This window comes from Mirounga angustirostris, unplaced genomic scaffold (genome assembly GCF_029215605.1).
Source record: "Mirounga angustirostris isolate CCGP_5_RB_7025 unplaced genomic scaffold, mMirAng1.0.hap1 SCAF_10, whole genome shotgun sequence".
NCBI lineage: Eukaryota > Metazoa > Chordata > Mammalia > Carnivora > Phocidae > Mirounga > Mirounga angustirostris.
Genome location: NW_026991718.1, coordinates 121,947,076 through 121,964,586, shown reverse-complemented (window position 1 = coordinate 121,964,586; position 17,511 = coordinate 121,947,076). Strand labels below are relative to the sequence as shown.

The following is a 17,511-nucleotide window of genomic DNA, read 5'->3' as shown; positions in this document are numbered from 1 at the left end:
CTGGGTGTGGAGCCTACTTATAAATAGATAGATAGATGGAGAGATAGATAGATGGATGGATAGATAGATGCATGCATGCATTCTAAGCCTGTGGGCTTAACAAAAACAAATGGTAGGCTGGATTCTGCTTGTGTGCCATAGTTTGCAGGCCATGAAATAGATGACAGTTTAACACACTAGAAATGACCAACAGGTAATTTGGCCTTCCAGGGTCGGTTTGTTTTCTTGAACAACCAGGGGAATAAAACTTCTGTCATCCCTGGGTATGCTAAAAAACAAAAGAAAACAAAATGCCCAAGGCAGCTACAACATATGTTGATTGAAACAGAATCAAATAATTAAGATATGACAAAAGGATAGAAGTAAAAGTCCCTTTCCTTATTGCCCAGCCCTGGCACACTACCTAGAGGTAACAGCTGGGGTCCCTGTCCTTGGTGATCCCAAGGCACACCTTCCTATCCTTATTCCTCCCCCGAAGGCCAGACATACATCAGTGCTGCTTTGAGGATCAAGCAAGAGACAAAGATAAGCTGACCACTTTCCCAAACATAAAGACTTACACACTTTACATTTTGAGGATCAGACCCCCCCCACTGGCAGGTGAACTCTTGCCCTTAAGTAAGAAGGGAATGGTTGTATGTCTGAACTGAACTGAACTGACAGGTGTCAATGTTGCTTTAAAAAATATGTGATTCATGATACCTGTGAGCAGGATCCCAATAGTGAAACTTGGGCAAACCTTTCTTCCTGCCTCAACTTCCCCAGTCACTCTGGCTCTATTTGGGTCCCCTCTCCAGCTGCTGGGAGCTAAGTTATCTGGTCGATCTGTGGGTCTGATGTCTCCTACATTTTGTTTTGTTTTGTTCCCTCTCTACTTTTTGTTTTGATTTTCTGAGAGTGGACATTAATTTGGCTCTCAGCTTCCTATTTTTTTCCTTAGGGAATCAAACCAGGTTATTTTTGTTCATGAGATGGTGAAATACACTGAATGTAGCGAAGGGAAAAAAGCGTGAAAGAGAGAGAATGCCTGCTGCTTCTGCTGGGATCCTCGCTGGCTGTTCCGGAGTGTTCCGTGGAAAGCACTTAGATATTCAGAACAAAGGGTAAGTGGTGTGTGTGCTGCATTTTTCTTTTAGCACCAGGAGGGAGGAACCTCGGGGACTAGCTGGTCCAGACCCATCCCTTTATAGATGGGGAAGCCAAGGCTTGAAGGGGTAGAAGGCAGGAAATAGGGGAGGGGTGCATGAATGGGGGAGAGATACAGTTTGGGGAGAATGAACAGGTGAGGAGCCTGAGAAAGGCAGGAGCAGGTGCTGCAGGGCATGTGCTGGATGAGAGATGAGGGGGATAGGGCCAGGCCAAAATGGTCCTTGAATGCCCAGCTTAAGATGTGGCCTCCTCTTGGGGATTAAAGGCTACTGGAAGGTTTAGGTGAAGGGTGTTGGGTTCTATTATGCTTCAGAAAGATCTTTCTGTGGAGGAGGGATGCACAACCAGAGACTGGAGGCTGGGGGTCCTAGAGGAGGACAGGAAGGCTGAGCAGCAGATGTGGACCATTGGCGGTGGGGAAAGGGGTGAGACGACATGGTGGCTTGGAGAAAGGCAGAGCCAAGGCAGGGGGCTTCTGTCTGGATGGGGAGATGAGAACGTCTGAATGGTGGCATGAAGAAATCTGTCGAGGGGGAGAGACTGAAGATAGGAGAGGGCTGCCCTGGCGGGATGAGACCATGGGGGTGGTGACCCAGGGCTAGGGGAGGAGAGAGAGAGGACTGAGGTGGCAGGTGCTGGCCTTGACAGCTGGGGACCCAGCTTACAAAGGCTGGCCTGTGACACCCCTGTTCATGGTTGAGGTTCTGGTGTCGGATGCCCCTGACCATGGAGGCACTGACGGCTGAGAGGATAAGCCAGGTGGATGAGCTCTGGACCCTGGGGATTCCACTCTGTTCCCCGCCCCCCTCCCCCCCCCCCCTTGGAAGGAGATAGAATCAAACTTGTGCTGGTTACTGTTCAGTGCTGGTGGATGTGAGAAAGTGGAAAACCTAATGACCAACATGAAAAAAAACAAAACAAAACACGCTCGCTGATGTCTGGAAGCATCCTCTCAGCATCCCTGCATTTAATCTTATGTCTTTGGCCAGGTTCCCTACATGACATGACGTGCCATATTTATTTCAGAGCCTTTCCAATTTCTGACAATTAGTTTCTTGGCCATTAAGCTGGGCTGGAGCAGGAATACTTTAATGTGCTAATATATCTCGTCGGTTACATAAGTTCCCTCATAAGTAAGCTCTGTGATCCCCAAAAGTGTCCGTGTGAAAGCTTAAACGGACTCATCAGTTTCTCAGCCTGTCTTCCTGGAAGGTCAGCCTTGAGGCAAATTGTAGCTTTGTCACCACTGATCTCACGGCCCTTCCACCACGTTTGCCTCATTTTTGAGCATGAGGACCTTAGAATCATGGAGTTACAGTATTCAAATCAATTTGACAAGGAAGTGGGGGCAGCAGAGGGAGGGCCTTCCTGGTGGAGAGGGAGCCCAGATGGACACGTGGAGGGTGACGAGAGCCTGGCCCTTCAGAGAGCTGAAGCCTGCAGCCAAGGGGCTGAGACACAGCTGGGCTGGGGGTGGATGAGTCCCAGTCACGGGAGGATTTTACACAAGGAGAGGCATGGTCAGGCTGCCCCCAAGAGAGATATTTCAGCTGCATGGCAGAGGGTGCAGGGAGGGAGGGGAGGTAGGCAGCAGTGCCGCTGAGCATGGCCAGCTCCCGCACCCCAATCAGAGCCCGTTAAGATCAGCTTCATAATTTTGGAGCCCAATCCAAAGTGAAAAAGAGAAGCCTCTTATTCAAAATTTAAGTACAATGGAATATTATTCAGCCATAGAAAGGAATGGAATGCTGATGTGTGCCCCCACACGGGTGGACCTCAAAAACATTCCCCTAACTAGAAAAAGCCAGACACAAAAGGTCACACATTTCATGATTTCACTCCTGTGAAACATCCAGAAGAGGTAAATCCGCAGAGACAGAAAGTAGATCAGTGCTTGCGTGGGGCTGGGGGCTGTGGGGAATGAGGAGTGCTTCAATGGGAATGGGGTTTGCATTTGGATGAGGAAATGGTTTTGGAGCTAGATAGAGGTGGTGCGCACACAAGATCATGAGTGCACTCTATGCCACTGAATGGTATACTGTAAAACGGTTACTTTTATGTTCTGTGAATTCTACCTCAATAGAAAATATATATTCACCGAGGCTGGGGATTAGGATGTAGACATCTTTTGGGGGACGGGGAGGGGAGAGCATTATGCTGCCTGCCCCACGCTTCTCGAGTGATGTCGTATTTCTGACCCAGTAGACCTAGAGCCAGATTCTTCCAAAAGGCTTAATTTCTTGATAGGGCTCAGAAGTTCTTTTACACTTTTTAGATAAACTGTCCTGCTATCGTGTGTGTGCATGTGTGTGCATGTGTGTATGTGCATGAACATCTGTTGATTACAGTAATAGCTACTATGAATATATAATAGGTAGCTTGGACATTTTGGGTGGATGTCATGAATTCCATGCCAGAATTATGTGTCATTAGCTACTCTAAATTCACCTAGTGTGGAAAGAGAGAGGCTGGTGTTATAGAAGCCTGAAGGACCACAAGGGCAGGGTGCGAGCTCAATTATGTAGTCTAAGTCTCTTATTTGATACATCACAGGAGTTGAGAATTGCAGGAAAACTTCTCTAAGTGCCCTGATGATCTTCCAGCCCAAATGGACTACTTTGAGTGAGGGGAGGTCGCTACCTGTGCTCACAGATTACTCCAAGACTCCAGTGCCTACAATATTTTTATTTTCCTGCACCTGAAAGATGCCTCTCTCTGCTTTATACCCACAGGTCCAGTGTTTCCTCTGGGGCACACTGGTTACTCTTCTGCAGGGAGGTGATGACAGAGATCCTGTCCCTTCCTCTTAAAGCTAAATATCCCCTGTTATCTTGCAAGCTTCTTCATAGCCTGTCCATCCTTCCTGGGCACACTGCCAAGGAAATGTATTCACATTCATGTTAAGACCTGGTGACCCCCATCCCAAATCCTCCTCCTCTTCTCCTCTACCCAGTCTCCTTCTCGGGGTGCCTCCCCTCCTTCTCTAGGCCATTTTATACAGAGGCCTTTCTTCTGATTCTTTACTCCACAGTGGGGCTTGTTGGTCTCCTAGGAAAACGAAACCCTGCCCTATATGAGAAACACTGACCTTGCTGACTCTGAAAGGGAATGGGTCAGTTATGGGCTGAATTATACCCCCTGCACCCAATTTATATGCTGAGTTCTAAACCCAGGACCTCAGAATGTGACTATATTTGGAGATAGGACCTTTAGAGTGGTAATTAAGGTAAAAATGAGGTCATAGGGGTGGGCCTTAATCCCCTAGGACTGGTCCTTATGAGATTAGGACACATATGCACACACACGGAGGAAGGGAGAAGGAGGCTGTCTGCAAGCAAAGGAGAGAGGCCTCAGCAGAAATCAACCCTACTACTGACACCTTGATCTTGGACTCCTAGTCTCCAAAATGGGAGGAAATCAATTTCTGTTGTTTGGGCCACCCAGTCTCTGGCGGCCCTTACATTAGTCATCAGAGCCCCCCCAGTTGGCCTCTCCTCCTTCTCAGAGGGGTCACTCTCTGCACCGCCCCCACCTCCTACCTGCCCAGCAAAGAGAAGGTGACTTCTGACTGAGGCAGAAAAAGCCCAAAACCCAGAGACAAAAGCATGGTTTAAATTCCCAGCAGGCTGCCTGCCCACTGGATAAGTCATGGCAAAGCTTTGGCAGTATCCTTTGCTTCTCTAGGAACTTGAATCCTAATTTTAGTGTCTTGTTTATAGATTCTCTCAACCCCCTCTGGACTGTGGGGTTATTGTCCCCAGGTGCCCAGAGTAGCAGCTCTGACTTAACTGCTAGTTTCTGATGGAAATTGGATTTGATAAGGCTACCAGCAGGGGCCTTGTGGGAAGCAACATGGGTTTGGTCATACTCTAGCAATGCTTCCGGGTGCTTGTGGTTCAGGGGTGAGATGATGTCTCCCAGGCATCACTCCCCATCAGCACTGGACAGTGGCCCAAGGGCCTGGGTGGGGCCTGCCATCCAGAATGCTGCTAGGAGGAGGGAGGGTGGGGTGGGTTTCAAGCACCAGCAGCTTGGAGTTCCCACCCAAGCAGAGTCGTCGCCACATAGGGTCTCGCATGTGCCCTCCTGGGGATCATTGCTTTGCGGTGCAGTGCTCTGAGCTCATTATCAGCTGGATGCCTGAGCTACATTAAGAGCAGAACAAAGTTCATCTCCGTGGCTTCACTCTAGCTGGTGTCTCAAGCCAGGCATTGATTATAGAAGTTGGGAAAGGCCAGTGCAGAAAGCAAACACGGCCCTCTGATTGGCTGAGTGAGGTCACTGGGAGCAAACAAGACGGAAGGATGGGAGGTGGGGGTCTGGAAACGAGCGTCCCAGGTCGAACCCTTATTACTGACAGCCAGCTTCCTTCCATGTTCACTGCTGTAGGGCAAAACTAATTGTCTTGGTTACGGAGTCTGTTTTCTTCCAGGACCAAAGGGCAGATGTATTAATGTCTGTTTGTGTCAAATGCAGGGGATAGGAAGGAGAATGAGGGATTCAAATAGAGGGTCAAATATTGACCTGGCTGGGGCTGGGTGATTTAGGGGGCAGGGGGAGGGTCAGCAATGTGCACATAACTGGGTGTCTCCATCACTCACCCCTCAGGCTGAATGAAGCACAGCTCCGAGCCCACTTTGGACAGCACTGAGTATTAATGAGCAGGGTTCTGAGATTCAGACCCCAGCTACTGCTCCTTAACTGGATGAGTTTTGTGGCTACTGCCATCGTCATCCCTGGGGCACATTCTGTGGTAGAAGGTCGAAAATTAAGGCACAGTGCGGTGTGCTGTCTTTACATCTGGTGAATCTGGGAGGCTTTGCCTGGCCTGATGGCAAATTCCCGTTTCCACTCTGCTTCCACAGGTAAGGTCGCCTTGCTGAACAGCCCTCCTCATCAAGGGGACCAGGTGCAGTCCCTGCTTATCCCTGAGTAGCGGATTTCAGTTCCCTGCCAGATCGTGGAATTATTCAAAGAAGCCAATCACATCCTCACTCTGTTGATAATACAGGCCTGCCTCCCACAGCCCTCGGTGGTTCACTCTGCTCCAGACTACAATGCCCATGTAGCGGGTGTGACAGGCACCTGGGCTGTGAGTATATGTGATCAGCAAACTACCGTCCATCATATCCATCCAGGGTCGAGTGTTGTGTATTTGGCCGTTCATCCCCATAACCCTGGGGCAGGAATATCTCCCCTACCAACAGGGTGGTTAAAGCATACTCTCCCCAGCCATGCCTGACAGCTGTCATGTTAGGCTCTCTGGAGAATGGAACGTGTCTCGGTTTAATTCAATCAAGCCTTTGAGTTGCTCCGACCAGGTTCCCCTTAGGCTGGGTCGGAGAGCACCATTTGGGGACAAGCCTTCCTGCTCTCACCTCTGAGGTCGTTTTCTGCTCCTTCCCTGATCCAGGGCACAAGGTCGAGTACCTCGTGAGCTCTATTAGCAATCCATAGGCCCTCCTCCTCTCTTCTCTTCAGAGGCACTGATAAAATCAGACCTCGGCGGGGAGGGGGCTGGCTTGGTGTGCCAGCATCCCCATAGTTCAGATGCTTCTTTTCTCTGTGAATGAATGAGCAAGAGGGAGTCATAAATGTGTGATAGGGAACTTGGCTTGTTGCTCCCTAGGGGTCCCTAGTTATGATGAAAGGCACTGCACAGCAGGGGTTGCTGGTCCTCTGCCCGCATCCCCTACGCTGGAGACTCTTGAGCATGCTGATGGCTTCCTATGGCAAGTTCCTGCAACTCCACCTGAGGGTTTTTGCTGCCTGCAGAAGCTTGTTGGTGCATGGGGCAGGTTGTAATGCTGGGAAAATTACACCCGTGGGAGCAGCACTCAACCAATGATGCATGGAAATTGGTGGGTAGAATTTTAGCTCCCTCACCCCTTGGGTGGAATAACTCTAAGGTATGTTCCACGTCAGCATTGAACAATAGAAATACAATATGGACCATAAATGTGAGCCACATATGTTCTTTTAAGGCAAGCAGAAACAGGAAAGATCAATTTTAGTACTATATTTTAACCCGGTATATCCAAAATATTGTCATCTCAATTCATAAGTGATATAAAAATCATTAACGAGGTATTTTACTTTTTTTAATACTAGGTCTTCAAACTCTGGTGTGTATTTTATATCTACTCTACATCTCACTTTGGACAGCCACATTTCAAGTCCTCAGTAGCTCCACGTGGCGAGTGTATTGACCAACACCATCTCTAGATCTCTACTATCTCCTAGAGGTTCCCTGGAGGGATTAAGCAAAAATTCCCCACAGTGATAACCTGTTGATTAATGTCCCATATTAGCTTCCTTCCTTTCCCTATCTCAATTCCCCACTCTCCAACTAGAGGTTCCTAATAGCACCTCCAGAATCAGGGTCTGCTTTCGGGGATCCCTTCCTAAGACAGGCAGTCATGAGATCACGGATGTTCCAGAGAGTAGCACCAGGACTCCTGGGTGAAAGTATCAGGAGAGTTATTAGATCAGCACCAGAGCTGTTCATTCATTCATTCATTCATTCATTCATTCATTCATTCATTCATTCATCCATCCATCCATCCATCCATTCATTCACTCACTCACTCACTCACTCACTCACTCACTCACACACTCACTCACTCATTCAGAATTATGTATTGAGCTCTTGCTATGTGCATTGCACTATGCTGGCCACTGTCCAAAAGGGGAGTGAGTATGAAGCTCCCCATTACAAGGGGTGGTCCAGGAAGATTCAGACTGGCTTCTTGGTGGAGCAGCTCCACAAGGACTTTATGAATCAGACTAGGATTTTGATCACATGCTGTCTGGCATCCTTTGTAGCCTATAGACATTGCCTTCCATGATTCATCTGTGCCTCTGAGAAGCTTCTCACGTTGTTAATTGCCTGTCTCCCATGGCACGCTGCTCCCTAAAACTGCAAATCAAGGTTTTTGTGACATTTCTTCTCTAGCAGTGACTTGTGATTAGGTTGTTGTTCCTAAAAAAGGTTCATCCCTCATCATCTTTGCAATTTCCCTTTGATTTTCTTGTTTGGCAAATTGCGGTTCTCCAGATAAAGACTGGTTTGGAGACTGTTCACTTTCCCCCTTCATTACTCAGCTGGAAAACACACCTAAGCCTCCTGTTGCTGGAAGGGACCTCAGAGACCATCTGGCTCAATGTTTTCATTTCAGAGATCGGGGACCGAGGGCTGGAAAGGGAGAATTGCTTGCCCAAAGCCCCATGGTAGAGCAACAGCACAGCTGAGATGGAAGGAAAGTGTCTGAGGTCTCTGCAGTCTCTTCCCCAACTTGGCCTCAGCCATCCTAGCTGCCATCCATGGGGCTGGCCAGGCTCCAGCCAATGCCACACTGGGAGGTTGAATACGCCCCGGAGGGAACTGGTGTTGTTCATGATGGTTGAGAAGGATTTTAGTCCTGAATTGCTCTGAGGCCTTTGGGGGAGGCCACACTTGAGTTAAGACTTGGATCAAGATTCTAGCTCTTCCTCTGATGGCCATGGGACTCTCACTGGGTCACCTTGCCTCTCTGGGCATCAGTTTCTACTTCTGCAAAGTAGCAATGATGACCATAATAACTGTTACCACACTTTGATCTGGTGATAGAGGACAAATCAATCCTTGTCCCAGCCTGCAAGGTCTGGCCTCTGTTGAACTCCATTTCCTCTCATGCCAACCTGTCCTTTGGTCTCAGGACTCAGGCCTCTTGGGCTTTTTCTCAGTCTTTCAAGCATGCTGGAGTTTTCCTGCCACTGGGCCTTTGTCTATACTGTTTCTTGTCTGCTAACAATGCTCTTTGAACCACCTTCTCTTTAACTGCTTGTCTATGTAATAGCTGCTCATTCTTCAGATCTTACCTCAAGAATGACCTCAGAGAACACTCCCTGGGCCCCCAGATGATTCCAGGCTCCCTGTTACATCACTGTGCATCTCTCTCTCAGTGCATCTGTCTCAGTGCTTCATTAAACTCTAATTGGTGTGATTATCTGATTTTTGTCTGCCTCGTGCATTGGACTGTAAACTCCATGAGGGTATTTTTGGCACTTAGCATCCAGCCTAGCAGATAGAAGATGCACAATACATATTTCACTGAGGTTTAAATGTGAAAAGTCCTTTTGAAATATAATTGTTCATCTAATCCTGTGGGTCACCTTGTGAGGGAGGGATTGTTATTGTACCTTGTGGCAGAGATGGTATTGCTTACCAAAGATTCCATTTGTTTTCTTATATTTCTTGGCTCCTTTGGAGTTATGCAGAGCCAGGTGACTAGTTCTGGCCAATAAAATATGAGTGGGAGTCAAACGTGTCACTTCTGAGGTAGTAATTTAGTTCTTCCCTTGCCGTATGAATACAGATGCCCATGTTCCAGATGGTTCTGCTACAAGATGGTGGAGACTCTTGTCAGTCTGTGTGACTGTGTTGAGCAGAGCTCCTCACAGGCTCACCTTGGATATTATGGACAAGAAATAAATTTTTGTGGTGTAAAGGCATTGATTTTTTTAGCTTTGTTTGTTATGCAGCAAAGCTTAGTGGATTGTGACTAATGCACTCCCATTTTTTTCAGGTAAGAAAACTGAGCCTCAGAGAGGGGAGGTGACATGCTCAAAGTCACTGGAGCTATGGGCAGAGCTGCGATTCTGCCCCTGGTGGTCTCATGGGGTCATGTGGACAAAGGTAAAAAAAAAAAAAAAAAAGTCTATAATATTGAAAACTGTAAACTGCTGTGTAAGAAGAGATTTCTAAGAGGTTTTCCAAAGGTCTGGTCTAGGGGTTCTGTGGCCCACATTGCGAGGTGGAAGTAAGGATACAGAGATGCCACCAGGACCTGCTGGTCTGGAGAATCTTGTGCTACCTTCTGAGTCTGAGGTTCTTGCTTCACAGAGACTAGTGAGTGGCAGTTGATAGCTGTGAACATTGAGCGTGAACACTGGCCCACTTCCCAGCCCTCCTTCCTGTCCCCACCATGGGACTCTTTTGTCCTAAATGCCATAAGTTTTATGGGTCAGTTAGTCCAGCTCTTTACTAGCCATTATGTCCCCTGGACCTGGTGCTCAGCCAGTGGTCACCCAATCTACATGGGAGCACATTCTGCATTTCCAAACCAGACTGGAGGTGAGTCAGACTGCCCAAACTGGACCTCACATCCCTTTTTCTCCATCCCCTCCTCACTACCAGCTCTCACAACACAGATGCCAGTCCAACCAAAAGCCTTTCAAAAGAAGGGACGTGCATTCTGGGCAGAGGAAATAGCTTGAGCCAAGGCAGGGAGCTATCAGAGAACTTGGTATAGCAGAGACAACAGTTATGAACCAGTATTTTTAACTTTCCCTGATTCTACAGGGAAGAATTCTGGCCTGCTTGGTCAGCTCCTGAGCTCACCTTTGTTGTTTAGAATCCAGGTAAAGTAGGAAATGGACAGAAGGCACCAAAGCTGTGAGAGGGTTAAGGTGGTTGACTCAGTAAAGAGCTAATATGGGAACATATGGAGGGGGCGAGAAATAGAAAAGCCTCATGGTCTGGAGGTTGAGAGTGAGTGAAAGAGAGAGAGCGAGTTTCCGGGAGATGCTATGTGAGAGATAGTGAAAGCAGCAGTAAAGAGGAGGTTTTAAAGATGTGTGTTATGTACTATGGACACATGTCTCCCTTTGAAACTCTTGGAGAGGCTGAGTAAATATTTGAAGTACATTACCTTACTTTTTGGTTGCTGGACTGTTTCTTTCAATTGAACACTGTGTTGAGACTGGACCAAGTGGCCCACATCCATACTTGGGTTACATGATGTTTGGGATTGGACCTGTGAGCAGCCAGTGTCAAGATCATGGTCGAGGGCAGTACTCAGGGCGGAGAATATCAGGATGTGAAGCTGTAGGGGTTGATAAGAGTCTTCAGAGCAGTGCTAAACTTATTTGAATTCCCAAGGGCCTCTAGGTCACCCAGGTCCTGCCTGCTGCTGTGTTCTTTACCTAGTGATTGTGTGTGGGAGTAATAGTAATAATATTTGCTCACATTTGCCATTGAACTTACCACATACCTGGAGGATTTCTAAAAGCTTTACCCATATTTTCTCTGTAATCCTCACAACTACCCAATGAAGCAGGTATTATTATCATCTGCATTTTATAAGTGAAGGAATCGAGGCATGGAGAGGCTAAGTGATTTACCCAAGGTTACACCACTGGGAATTGGTGGAGCCTGTATTTGAGTCCAGGTAGTTTCACTCTTAATAACTATGATAAGGTTCAAAGCAATTGTTTTTAAAGGGAGGGAGGCTTTGGAAATCTCTGCAACATTTTCCCTATCCTTTATCCTCTTTCTTCCTTTCCCCTCCCCTCTCTCTTTTGTAAAGGACTTACTATAGCATTATGTGAATTTATTGGATTCATAATATGGTTTACAGAGGCAACAGTTTTAGTTAAAGAAAATTGGCTTCCTTTTCAAAATGTCATGTTTCTCATTTTCTCTGAGCATCTTGGGCTTTTTTCAAACTCCCCTCAGCTCCTAAGTCATTCAGAAGCATGCTTCACAATTAGAATGCTAGAAACCCTCAACTGGCCAATTTAGGTTTTGTGATTTGTTCAATAGGACACTTAAAATAAACCCAGGAGTTGATTGTGAAGGAGAGGAATGAGTGGGAGCTAGAGGGGAGAGGAAAAGAAGCAAGTGTGAGGTAGTTGGAGAGATGAGGGGCTCCATTCTCCATCCATAAATGATTCAGCCATCTGTTTACATACCCTTCCAAAGGTACAGACATCCTCATTTATCCCTTCCTCCATCCATCCATCCGTCTATCCGTCAATCCAATCAGATCCCTGTATATTCTTCATCCATCCATCTTGGCTTTGGCTCATTCTGTAGCACCTCAGTGGAGTGATGCTCATACTAGTTCTCAGGAATGTATCTGGAATGGCTGATCCATTACCATTTGCTGAACATCCTCCACATGCTGAGAATTGTTCTAGAGAGTTTATAAGCTTGAAGGTGTGTTTGTGTTCCTAACATTCCCAACAACCCTACAGAAGTGAAGCTCAGAAGAGTTAAATATTTTTCCCAAGATCACACAGCTAATGAGAATCAAAACAGAAACAGGGAAGGTGGAGAGGGGAGGGCTGGGAACTGGCCCAAGGTTTTCTTTTGACATGGGCTGGGTTTTGGGGAACTGATTTAGAGAAGATAGAGACACAGGAAGTTCAGTCAAGTGGGGTATGCACTAGTATCCAGAGGTATATCAGTCAGCTATTGCTGCATAACAAACCACCCCCAAATTCTCACTTCTATCTCCCAGAAAATTTTAAGGATTTGGAGGTTATCTTCTAGGAGCCAGGAACAAAGGCCAGGATCTCTCCTTGGGCAAAGCTAAATTCTTTACCACATGAGATTAAAGTTTGAGAAGTGTTGTTTAGGAAGAGGGGTAGAAGAGAGGTGGAATCTTGTTTCTTTGATCCTTGGATGTCTTTTCCTTTGGACAAGCTTAGGAAAAGATGGCATATTAACAGCTTCTCCATCCATGGTTGTTAAACTTTTCCCCTCCTGCTCCTTATTCTCCTCCTCCAAAGCAGAGCTCCTAGACTTGTTCTTCTCTATGGACCCCTCCCCACCAAGTCAGGTGAGACTTATGGACCTCTGCTCAGTAAAAAGGTTTTAAATGCATAACAAATACACAGGATTCCAAAGGAAACCAATTATATTGAAAGACAGTTATCTAGGGGCGCCTGGGTGGCTCAGTTAGTTAAGTGTCTGACTCTTGATCTCAGCTTGGGTCATGATCTCAGGGCTGTAAATTTAAGCCCCGCATTTAGCTCCACACTGGGTGTGGAGCCTACTTAAAAAAAAAAGAAAAAAGGAAAGATAGTTATCTAAATATTAGGGAAACTATTTTGTAAAAAGTGTTCTTCTTTATCAACACTTTATCAACCTAGTGGAGAGTTTAAAGTAGTGTTGAATGTAAATATTTCAAAATATCTGAAATATATAGCAGCTGTTAGGTGATGTGAAAAAATCCATGGGTTTAATTGGTGAAAGCCCAGGTCCTTCTAATACTACTTGTGGCTTGTTGCCTATATTCCTAATAGAAGAAAATATTAAACTTCAGTCAGAGGTTAGTGGGAAAAAAGACTAATTTTTTTCCTGCCCAAGTTCATAAATCACTTAATTTTATCCATAGACCCCTAGAACCCAGGCGAAGAATCCCTGCTTCAAAGTCTTGCATGATATGAACTTATTTTAATTGGATACTGAATGAAAATTCAATTCGTTTTGAGAAACTTTTGAGAAGTTTGTAAGAATCATTGAGATAATTAGAGGCACCCTGGAGCTGTGCACAACTTGAACTGGGACTTGGTGTACTGGTGCCTGGTGGATTTATGGATAAGTGGGAAGGGGGTTGATGGCCTATAATCCCCTCTCTGGAAAGCTATATTGTGTGGCATGGCTCAAAGGTGGGCATGATTTTCCTATTATCAGTAATGACATTTAAATTTATTCAACCCAAAAGCACTGGCCCAATGCCAGGGTGAGGATGGAAGAAAAATATATGAAAATTAAGAAAAGCTGAAAGAAAACCAACTGTGCACAGCCTTTGGGAAATCCATTTGTAGCCACCCAGAGTCAGTGAGTCCATCTGGAGAAAGCTGAAATTTCCACACTTTTCAAGACAGAAAAAGAATGGATGAGACCCAAGAGCAAGACTAATGTTTTAAGAAAAGGCATTTCCAGCATGACCCACAAAGATTTTGATTATGTTAATCATTTTTTTTTTTTTTTACATAATTTTCACTGGCACTGTCGAACCTTCCACTCACAGAAGGGTTTTCCTCTGTGTTCCTTTTTAAGGGATATGAAGGCAGACATTGAGTGTCGGATGCATTCCAATGCTGTCAGAGCAGAGCGTTTCCTCAGGAACTCAGGGGCCACGAACCCTTTCAATGTTTTTATGTATTGGCACCAGCCCCTGTCCCGCAGGTGACAGACAGGCTCTAAGCATGGATCCCCTTAGGGGCCCAGTCAGGATGGAAGCCTAGTGGTGAGGTTGGGGAACATTGTTAGCGGGACCTCTTGAATTGTCAGAAGTTCGACAATGCGAAGGTGAGACGGAGAGACCGTCCTCTCTGTGCTTAGGCCAACTTGCTGTCTCAAAGCCCACCTGAGAGCCTGCACACTAACATTTGAGTCACTGGAGGCTTCCTGAAAACCCAGGAAATGGAAGGTAGGGAGCCCTCTGCCCTTTGGGGCATCAAACCAATGTACGCTGCCCTGGTGTAGGGCTGAGCCCACCACCCAGACCCCCAGGAAGAGATGGCATCAGCATTGGAGGGGAACTGAAGGTGCCTGTTACCCTTTGAAGGTTGGGTTGTTCCTTAAATGCATTGTGTCCAAGAGGGAACTCAACCCCATAAATATTCCATCAGTGCATCCTACCAATTTCATCTCCTAATTATCTTTGAAATCTATCCGCTTCTCTCCATGTCCACCAACCACTCCCTAGTTCCAGCTGCCATCAGCCATCTCCAAGCATCTAGAATCTAAGCAACTGCAATGAGCTCATCACTGATCTCTGTCTCACTCTGCCCATTGCCTTGATTTTCCTGTGAACCTTTATAAGCAAAGGAGAGACAAATGCGTTGTTGAGTAGCTACCATAGTTTAATTCTTTAATTAATCAATTCATTTAATATTTGTTGAGGACCTTCGATGTCCTACAAGTTCTTTTTGGAGCCTGTCCACCTGGGATGTGTGGTTACCGTCTCTGGTGGCCGTAAGCATTAACCTGCAACCATCGCAAAGTTCAGTGCCTCCATTCTTAGTAAAGGGTGATTATCAAAGCTTAATCATTTTACTTTCTCAGTGTAGTGATGAAATATTTAAAACAGAATGAGGAATTTGGAAAGAAGAAAACCAAGAAACAACCACCTCAAACTAACACACATGAACATTTAATCATATTTGCTTTAAATATATATATATATTTAAGGTTTTTATTTATTTATTTTGAGAGAGAGAGAGAGAGCATGAGCAGAGGGGAGGGACAGAGGGAGAAGTGGACTCCCCACTGAGCAGGGAGCCCGATGTGGGACTCGATCCCAGGACTCTGGGATCATGACCTGAGCTGAAGGCAGACAGTTAACCAACTGAGACAGAAATATATATATATATATAATATATATGTATATATTTTTTTGAGAGACAGAGAGAGAGAGCACGCACACATACACACACACAAGTGTGGGGGGGCAGAGGTAGAGAGAGAGAGAGAGTAATCCCAAGCAGGCTCCTTGCCCAGCACAGAGCCCAATGCGGGGCCTGATCTCATGACCCTGAGATCACAACCTGAGCTGAAATCAAGAGTCAGATGCTTAATTGACTGAGCCACCCAGGCGCCCCTGCTTTGAATATTTCTTAAAAAGATAAGTAAAATGCTATGCACAATGCTGTAAGTGCCCCTTTGTGCCCCTCCTCAATCCTATTCTCCATTCCTCCAGGTAGATCCTGTCCTCAATTGACATATTCTTCTTGCTCATGTTTTAATATCTCTCTCTTTGCCTTTGTGAATTTAAAAAAATTAACGTAAGTGATACCATGCTGTAAATATTTTGAAGCTTGATTTAAAAATTCAAACATTGGGGGCACCTGGGTGACTCCGTTGGTTAAGCATCTGCCTTTGGCTCAGGTCAGGATCCCAGGATCCTGGGATCGAGCCCTGCATCAGGCTCCTTGCTCAGCGGGGAGTCTGCTTCTCCCTCTCCCTCTGCCCCTCCCCCTGCTTCTGCTGTCGCTCTCAAACGAATAAATAAAATCTTGAAAAATTTCAAACATTTAGTTTTAGAAATTCATCCATGCTAATGACATAGATCAAGTACATACGTTTTAACGGCCATGTAGTATTCCAGCCTATGAATCCATCACACTTTGCCTCTATGTTTCTCTACTGAGAGATATTTAGGTTGTCCATATTTTTGTTTCTGATGACAAACAAAGCTGCAGTAAACATCTTTATATCTCTGTCCTTGAGCACAGACAAAGGATATTTATGTCTTTAGTCTTTACCAGTTACTGACAAATGGCTTTCTAAAGAGGCTATCTTGTCATGTGGCAGGGAAGTTCTAGGACTGGGAATCAGGTGACTTAGTTCTAGTCTAATTCTGGCATCTACTCACAGTGTGACCTCCAGCTTCCCCCTCCTTGGCCTCAGTTTCCCCATCATTAAGATGAAGGTCTGGACTAGCAGATTTCTGTAGTTCCTTCTCCTGGGCTGGCTACAAAAAGATGTTTTGTGGAAATATCTGCTCTCCTGGAAACAAAGAAATGTCCCAGAGGTGAGTTTGCCGTAAGCCCCAGAGAGGGGTTTATTGTGGAAGGCAGTTGACACTTCGAGCTCCTACCAAGTGTTGGGCACTTTCATTTTTCATTTACTTGACTCAGGAGATTAAATGGTTTGTTCAAGACCACAGAGCTAGGAATGATCAGAACTAGACTTGAACCCAGGACTGCGGGATTCCAGAGCCTGAGTTCTGCTTTTGCTCTGCCACAGGGCAAGTTCCTTCCCAACATCCCCATCTGGGTTGTTGGAATGCTGTTCTTCTTGGGAGTCAGTGGGCAGGCCATTGATGCCAAGGGGCCCCAGCCTTGGACCCTGCCCCAGGAATGCAGAGCTGAGCCTTGTAGATGTGAGGAGGGTGTAAGAAGGAGCCCTCCTTTGGAGGGAAGAGAAGGAGCAAGTGGGACTGAGCCAGAGGCTTAGGACACCACAGAAGCATGAACTCTGAAGGCATTTATCCTCTGACCACAGCCAATGAACCAGTGAGGAACAGGCATCAATAAGAAGCAAATTAAAAACCAGCTCCAGTTAATTAGTAAGCACAGCTGCTTGCTTTCCTGTATTCAATTTCAGACTCACATTATGAATTGCCTCCCTGGAGAAACCAACCCCTCCTCCCCCAAAAAAGGCCTTGATCCAATAAACCAACTTTTAACGGAGCAGCATCTTTCAATCGAAGGACGATGGCAACTTATCTCTGGGTCCCAGCTCTGTAGTGACACGAATTCTCTGAGCTGCCCAATCTCACTCAAGGTTAGTAATTAAGGCATAATTGAAATGAAATTAATTGCAATAAATGTGTAATTAGCACAGCCATTGATTAAGGGCATTTGAAATACAGTCTGTGCATGAGACATTGATTGCCATGCTTTTTTTGATAAATGTGATTGCAGTGATATCTTTTGTTACTCCAGAAGGTCTTTTTTGTGTAATGAATTTCCACTGGAAGGACTAGCCTTGAAGCCATCTGATTTCCTAAAATTCAGAGATATATAGAGAATATTCCAGGCCCCACATGTGTTGAGTACAAGCTCTTTTGCCCAGATTTT

General features: G+C 46.0%; 1 long non-coding RNA gene across 1 annotated transcript in view; it reads left to right on the top strand.

Annotated features, from left to right (window-relative positions):
* Positions 1 to 17,271, top strand: part of LOC129046086 (uncharacterized) — a 112,051-nt gene extending 94,780 nt beyond the window's left edge. Inside the window, exons 3-5 of the long non-coding RNA XR_008506814.2 lie at positions 941 to 1,103; positions 9,717 to 9,826; positions 17,036 to 17,271. This is a non-coding gene — a long non-coding RNA (uncharacterized LOC129046086). The remainder of the gene's footprint in view (positions 1 to 940; positions 1,104 to 9,716; positions 9,827 to 17,035) is intronic.
* The last annotated feature ends 240 nt before the right edge of the window (positions 17,272 to 17,511 follow it).